This window comes from Pelmatolapia mariae, linkage group LG14 (assembly GCF_036321145.2).
Source record: "Pelmatolapia mariae isolate MD_Pm_ZW linkage group LG14, Pm_UMD_F_2, whole genome shotgun sequence".
NCBI lineage: Eukaryota > Metazoa > Chordata > Actinopteri > Cichliformes > Cichlidae > Pelmatolapia > Pelmatolapia mariae.
The window spans coordinates 6,028,786-6,035,744 of record NC_086239.1 but is presented as its reverse complement, the minus strand read 5'-3'; positions in this window follow the sequence as shown (position 1 = coordinate 6,035,744).

The following is a 6,959-nucleotide window of genomic DNA, read 5'->3' as shown; positions in this document are numbered from 1 at the left end:
TCTCTGGTTTGTTTAAAGGTTGATCACTCCTCTGGCCTTGGGGAGGGAGGAGAAAGGGAGGGATAAGGGAGGAGGGTAGTGGTGGAGTGGAGAACTTGCACGGAAAGAGTAGTAAATGTGAGGGGAGGGGAAGCGGGGCGGTGCAGTGGGTAGATTTTATGTCCTAACACTGTCTAAACTGTCTTACTCCTCCTACCCTTTATGTTACAGTAAGTTTTCCCTGTTTAAATGTATACATGTTAGACGATATTGGAAGAAGAAACAATGAAATATGACTGCTGTAAAATAGAGTATTCGTGTTTATCAAAGCCTGTAACTTGAATGTATTTTTTGCACGTATTATATAGTGGCCACTCACAACAAATTGCTTTTATAAACACCACTGACATTCCCCTAAGCTGAACTGACGATTCTGTTTTTCAGACAGCTGGTTGAAATACTTGAAATGTGTGCTGCTGTACTTATAGAGAAGAACCCGCAAACAATTTTCCACTAATCTTGCAATTCCCTTCAGCTCTGTGCTAAAGCCTTAGCATCTTTCAACTTATAAAACTGAGTCTGTGGTCTGCAAATTTCCAGTCTAAGGCTCTCATCAGGCTCATTTATCAAAACAGCACGCAGCTGTTTTCAGTGAAAAGCTCTGCTACAGATACTCTACACTATCTGCTAGCCATTTATTACCAAATCATCACAATCACATAGCATTTTGCTGTTATGCTGCTTTGTGTCCACTGGACATGAAATTCCCTGGAATCTGATTTTTTACGAGGTAGAAGATTAGGTTTTATATCACGATTAGAGATTAAGTTAAGCCAGTTAACTGTTCCCCTAGATGTTGTCACTTTTCAAAAGAAAATCTGTCCTATTGTAGTTTGTGCCTGATGGCCAGAGGACACAGACTGAGGACCCCCTCCCCCCCCCCTTTGTAATTAGACCCCAACACAGCAAACATTCCACAAAAGATAACAAGTGTGTGTGTGTGTGTGTGTGTGTGTGTGTGTGTGTGTGTGTGTGTGTGTGTGTGTGCATGTGCAACAAACAGAGTCAGGCTAATACTTTACTCCACCCTCCTGCTTACTGTCAACAGTGTGTGCGTGTGTGTTAAGGACAGAGTGTGAGACTGAGGTGTAGCTATGAGAATATAAGCTCAAATATCTTCATTATGTAATAAAAGAATGGAAAGCCAAAATCTCTGATCTAATGAAAACTGCCGTGCTCATCAATGAATTAGTTCTTTGCCAGTGTTAGAAATAAATATTGAATACCAAAATCAAAAATACCAAAAATCACTGCGAACATCATTATTCTGTAACCATCTAGAATAGATTCCTGTTTCTCTTTGTGCTTTCTGATTTTGCCTATTTAAACAAGATAACAAACAAGAAAACACGATTTGGATTAAATTACCATGTGTTTTTAATCTTGTGGAGTTTTATTATTACACAAATGGATTAAATTCCAACCAGAGCTTTGTACAAAAGGTTCTGACATTCCTGTACTGTTTACCTCATTTGCCAGATGGCGGCACTAATGCAGCATTCTGTCCTTTCAAAATCTTTAGTTAATTATTCTTTAAGTAACAGTAGTTACAAATAACCAGTTTGATGCTTAATCCATGTTTGAGTTGAACTGCACCGTTACTATGTAACAGTGAATTGTAACAACTGATTAAAGGAGTATGAATATAGTAAATGTGGCTGCTCATTGCTTTGTTTTTATTTTGGCTCACTTTCACCTCATCCGCTTTATAATATCTTGTTAGTGTTGTATTTACAGAAAGCTCAAAGAAAGAAAATCTGGCTTTGCAACATCTACCATTCATTTTGTGACATCATTGTGTGTCTCATTACATTATAAAATTAAATTCAGCTTTGTTGTAATGAAGGCAAGCTGTTGTTAATTTTGCCCAGGGCACACTGAAAGTCCCTGAAGCCAACCTGTGGGATCCAAGTGGGGCCCTGACTCATTGTTACTGGAAGTATCAGTGAGTCAGCAGGTAATGCGCTGTTTAATCAGAAGGTATGAAATACAAAAACCTCAGCTGTAGTCACCATAGTGTAGTCTTACTCCCCAAGCTTGAGATTATTCATTGTTTTACAGTCATCAAACATTTTTGACTGGCTCTGCCTCCACAGAGCTGAGGTTGCACAGGTCCACTGGGATTATTAAAGGGAGAAGGATACATGCTTTGATTTTCTTCTCATCTGGTCTTCAGCCAGCATAACTATCTGTTGATATTACAGACACATTTGCACATATACTTCTTCCCGTATGCAGCGCTGTTGCCCCAAGTGATTAAGTGTGGATTAGGTCAGACCGAAGGATATCTGAGGTTTGCGATATATAGCACACTTATGGTTTAACATATATCACACTTGTCAAGGGCCCAACATCTGGAAAAAAGTAAAGAGTAAAAAAGAGAAGAAAGCCATTGTTATTCTAAAATGCCTTCAACACAGGAACGATGTGAAAACTATTTGTACTGACAAGCATGAAGCTGTTAAGTTGATAAAGCTCCCCATCACAGGCCACTCTAAGCAATACTTTTTCATGTAAATGATGGTATAAATGATGAATGTAAAACTGTTGCACATGGTGAGAAACTGACAAAGGCTAACTTGAACAGGTGGGATATGGGAGGTGGAGGAACCCTAACATTGATCTTGTGATGTAGTGTGGACGAAAGAATTACTTACAAATAAGTCACATCCCAATATGTGGATTTCATTCAAAAGCACATGAGCAGATATTACATGAATCTTTGTTCATCAATCTTTGTTAATTTCCACCTCCTAGCTAGTATGAAAGGTAAAAGTCTAACCACCATCGTCAGTTAAAATTTAAATTGAATTAAAGCCTGAATTATACTTGGGTGCAGACGGAGACCTGACTTATTAGTAGTCATTCCTGTCATGCCTGGGTGTATGCATAGTTGGTGCATTGTAATGTAAATTCCCCACGGACGAGTCCATGTAGTCACAAAACACAGGCAGGCATTGAGGCTACGTCGTTTTCTCTCCGTTTTGGCCTCCCATCCACAATGAGATGGCATTTTCCCCAAAGGAAAATACAGCGTTTTCAAAACGCTCTCGAAAACACATACATTTGAAGACGGTGCTTATGCGTCGCAGTGTGGACAGCGAAAACGGAGACTTTCGAAAACGATGACGCATGTTAGTCATATGATACAGTCATATGACCAATTAAACAAAGATAGCGGAGGGCATTATACAGCAGTTTTGTTTGCTCTCAGTTTTGACAGCCCTATTAAAGATTGATATCAGTTTGTACATGCTTCAGATAGCTTTTCTTTGAATTTTTTAATTCTCACTCGCTTTTGCAACTTTGTACTTTTGTGTTACTCGCAGCAACAACTCCACCTCATTGTTAGTCCATTTAAAAAACTGTGCTTTTCCTTAACATTTTCCGCGACATTTCAGAGAGTCGGAAAGTAAATAAACGGCTGACAGAAATGAGGCAGGCTGAATCTTCTTGCGTTTCACGCATGCGCAGTACTGGAACGTAAGCGTTTTTGGCCGTTTCAATGTGGACGCACAACTCTGTGAAAACGACTGAAAACGCTAGTGTGAATCTATCCGGGCTAGTGTGGACGTAGCCTGAGATGTCACTGGCGGCTGAAGAAATTTACATTACATAAATTCCCGTGACATCAAACCATGAAGACCAGAGCAAACTTTTTGCAACACGTTTCCAAATTTGAAAAAAAAAAAAAAAAAAAAAAAGGAATTCAGAAGCACATCATAAAATGAACAAAGATATTAAAAGTGAAACTTAAATGTCTAACTTTATTAGTTCTCAGTAGCTGAGCAGTATTTGCCTTGAAAAATCTCTCATCTTGGCTTCCTCTTCTCTCTTACAGATTTAGAAATCTGTAAGACTTTAAAGGCAGATCAGGTCGTCTACTGATCAGGTTGGTGGTTCGATCCCTGGCTCCCCCTAGTCTGCATGCCAAATATCCTTGGGCATTATATTAACCCTAGGTTGCTCTCCGATGCATCCATCGGAGTGTGAAGTTAGTTACTAAGCACTTAAAATCAGAGAAGAAACTGCTTGTGTGAATGGGTGAATGTGGGATGTTGTATTAAGTGCTTTGAGTGTTCCGGGAGAGTAGAAAAGGGCTATATAAGAATCAGTCAATTTATCATTTATCAATTATACATTGATTAGTTTGTAACTGTCTTAGAAATAATCCATTAAAATACACAAAACCAGCTAATATTACGCTCTTGTGTCCTAAAAATCACAGCTTAATTGCTTGAAGTGCCAGGGGTAAAACAAAACGGAATTCAGGTGACTGCAATTTGTAATCTAGTGACATCTAGTGGTGAGATTTTACACACTGTGACTTTAATTTCTTTCTCTCTCTGGGAAATAAATAAACATTTTCACTGCAATATTGACAAAGTAATATGAGCTGAGTGACACTGAACTTCTTCATTTCACCTGTGGACTAGCTTCTCCTTTACACTGGCTTCTTTAGTTAAATAAAATGCTTCATGAATGTTTTTTTTTCTTAGTGGTTAACAGCCATTCAATTTAATGTTTCTTTATTACTCTCTTTTAGCTCAAGGTTTGGTCTCTACCCACTCATATGGGTAAGACTGCTTCTTATTCCTTATCTTTAGCAGTGAGTAACTGTGTGCATGCTGTTTGGTGCTAATGCCGGGCTCACACTGTGCGATTTTTGGCCCATTTTGAGCCGATTTTTGAGTCGTGCGACCGTTTTGGTGATCGGCCCGAGTTTGTCCTTCATCGTGCGTCGTGCATCGTGTAGTGTACGTGGGGTAACGAGAAACGATTAACACCTCACGACCAGCTCCCGATCATCAATCGCTTGGTCGGGAGGATTTCAAACATGTTTGAAATCCTCCCGACCGTCGGGAGGGTGTCACTGCAGCTTCTCACACTGCGCACGCGCAAACACAAATGTCAGCGAAAAAGACGGCGCAGCACGGCAGTGCAGCGTGTGATCTGGACACAAGCGATGGAGGCACAACTTGTAGAACTTTGGAAAGCTCACCCGAGCCTTTTCGATGTGGCCTCACAAAATTATCACGACCACAACAACCGTGAAAATAGTTGGATTTACATTGCTGCTCAATCACAGCTGCCTGATCAATGTTTTTCATAAAGTTGATGGTGGTGGTGTGCGTGTCTGTGTGAGTGAAAGACAGAGAGGGAGAGCGAGCGACAGATTTTCTGTTATAACCTTCATTTTATGGACGCACAGTGTGAGCACTCAGGTCGCATCAGAGCATCGGGCCGTATAGTGTGAGACCCTGCATCGTGACCTATGAACTTCTAACCCCTGCGAGTCAATCGTACAGTTTGAGCAGGAGCTGAATCGCGCGACTGAAAAAATCGCACAGTGTGAGCCCGGCATAAGAGTGAGGTGCATGGTGAGATTTCACTGAAAACATTTGTGAGAGTAGGCAAAACAGCGCATGGGAGGATTATGCAGCAAATCAAGCAGATTCAGTAAACAGACAAAAGATACACAGTAGATTAATTTACACAACCATTTCATTCATGTTGTCACATTGTGATTTAATTTTCATATTCTGGCAAAAAAAAATATGTTAACAGCATTACATGTGGATCTGTTATGCTCTCATTCTCTGTGATACTCGGTCACACGCTTGTTATGAGAGATGTTTCACTGGACCATCTCTGACTGCAGCTGACGTTTAAAAGTGAAACAAAAATGAAAGAATGTAGATGTAATCAGGTCAATTCCCTGGTAGCGTTAACCGCCCTCGGGTAAATGGGTGTTGTGCAATAAGTCAAAACAAGGACAGACAAACACAGGTGGATGACACAGTCAGATGCGAGGAAGGTTCTCACACTGTTTTCCTTGTGGCTTTTATGGGAAAACATGATGACTTCATGATACAGTTCACAAGAGTTCTCAGGAAACTGGCGTAATCTATGTTTAAAGTCAGTAGAGATTGATTTCAAACCACCCTCTAACAACCTTCTTGTTGTTAGACGATGCATCATAACTGCAGTTTTCTATTTTTTTTTTAAACTCCACTGGTACTCTTGTGCTTTCACAACTGTTGGTTATATTAATGTGTACAGTAGTTTTATAGTCTGTACTGTCACTGATCCTACTAACGTCAGGCTGCTTTGGATGTAATGTCAGAGTTTGAAATTTACATTGTTCCAGGAAACATGGAAATGAAAGATGTAAATCTGTATTCAAATCTGGATTTTGCTACTTATTTTAAAAGACTTTTTTTTTAAGTACCAACTCTCTAACTTCTGTTTATAGAAGAGTTACCAGTGGTTTCCATTTTAATACATTTTTGGTTTATTTTACAGCTGGCAACAATTTCAACGATGTATTTAAGCTAATGCTGTGTGATGTGTGGTCATTAAAGAACAAGCTGTTTATAATTAAGATGTTAATTATAAGTATGAACATGGTGAGACTATACGGCTAAACATGCCAAAGATAACCACGTTCCGCCTTCGTCTCTTTTCATTTCTCCTGCGTCATCACGTGTACACGCATGCACGCACTTAGTCAAACACTTACAGTGTCCTCGCTTCATCATTGTTGCACTCACTCACAGCACACACTCTGACTTCTGCTTACAGACTGTTAACATTAACAAAAAGGCTCTGAGCTTGCCAGCATTTAACAGTGTAAGTCACTGCTGCTTTAAACAGAGCACAAATATGTCCACACTCGCTCAAACTCCCATAAACACACACACAGAATGCATGCAGAAAGCAGAGCTGCCAAACAGTTCCTTGTCTAAACATGACAATGAGTCAGACTACATGTGGGCCAGTTTAAACAATACTGCTACTGATAATCGATGTTAGTGCACATTATAGTAGTTTTATCTTTCTTAGTTCCCACTTGTTTATTCAGTTCATTACTCAGTCAAGATTTGTGGCCTTTAAGTAGGACAGTGGACTTAAATTTA